Source organism: Echinops telfairi, unplaced genomic scaffold, assembly GCF_000313985.2.
Source record: "Echinops telfairi isolate 266 unplaced genomic scaffold, ASM31398v2 ScPeMD7_569;HRSCAF=974, whole genome shotgun sequence".
Lineage (NCBI taxonomy): Eukaryota > Metazoa > Chordata > Mammalia > Afrosoricida > Tenrecidae > Echinops > Echinops telfairi.
In genome coordinates this window covers 1-1,069 of record NW_022104467.1, presented here as the reverse complement: position 1 = coordinate 1,069, position 1,069 = coordinate 1, and the positions used below count along the sequence as shown (strand labels likewise).

Below are 1,069 nucleotides of genomic sequence, written 5' to 3'. Positions count from 1 at the left end.
ACAGTAGATTATCCTAGCGGTTATAATATTTCTCTCAAACAGTGTTCTAGACAAGAAAAAGAACGCAAAGGAAGCTACCTGGGACTGAAAACATGAAACAAAACCAGTTGAACTATAAGAAACCTATATGAGGTATTGGGAAACCTCTGTCATTGGGGCCTGGGTAGCTCAATCGGTAGAGCATCAGGCTTTTAATCTGAGGGTCCAGGGTTCAAGTCCCTGTCTAGGCGGCTCTGCGGTTTTTATCCTAGTGCCTAAGAGGACTCACAGCATCTGGGTCTGTTTTGACTCAGTAGCAGTAGGTATGGTTTCCTTGCATTTATTCACTCTATTAAAAGCCCAGCCATTGGCAGTTTGAACCCACTCAGAGGTCCTTAGGGAGACAGTGCTGGGAATTCATCTGCTCCCAAATGTTGAGCGCTTTGGAGACACTTTGGAGCACTTGCACTGCGCACCCGTGCGGTCAGCCTGAGTTGGAACGGATTGGAGGTAAGTCGCCAACAGTCTCTCGCTTGTATATTTTGTCACACCCTAGGCAGTTCTACCCTGTCCTTTGGGTCACTATGAGTGGGCAGTTTGAGAAACAGAAAATACAGTGAACCCTCGCCACTTCGCGTTTCGACTTCCGCGGCTTCACTCTATCGCGGTTTTTGCGTAACAGCGCATGCTCTGTCATTACTGCCACTGATTGGCTCATACTTTCACCTCCAATTATGTCTTGCATGCTGCTAGGGGTGTACACATTGGAAACCCACAGATTAGGTCCTAAAGGAAATCCATTGGCTTAGCTCTTTCTTTCTACGTGCTGGTAGTGAGTGGGCTTGAGTTGCCGACCTAGTGGTTTGCAATCCAACTCTTACCTGATTGTACCAGTAGGTTCAAAAGATAACACGTAGTGAGTGGGCTTGAACTGCCGACTTAGTAGTTTGCAGTCCAACTCTTAGCTGATTGTACCAGCAGGTTCAAAAGCTAACTGACCACGAAGGGATTCGAACCCTCAATCTTCTGATCCGAAGTCAGACGCCTTATCCGTTAGGCCACGTGGTCCTTCTCTGTACTGCCACTACAA

The 1,069-nt window shown here is 47.3% G+C and overlaps 2 non-coding genes across 2 annotated transcripts; one reads left to right on the top strand and one right to left on the bottom strand.

Annotated features, from left to right (window-relative positions):
- Positions 1-157: 157 nt before the first annotated feature.
- TRNAK-UUU lies at positions 158-230 on the top strand. Its single transcript has one exon. It is a non-coding gene; the product is annotated as a tRNA-Lys (tRNA).
- A 744-nt stretch (positions 231-974) lies between these two features.
- On the bottom strand, positions 975-1,047 carry TRNAR-UCG. The gene has a single exon. It is a non-coding gene; the product is annotated as a tRNA-Arg (tRNA).
- Positions 1,048-1,069: the final 22 nt, after the last annotated feature.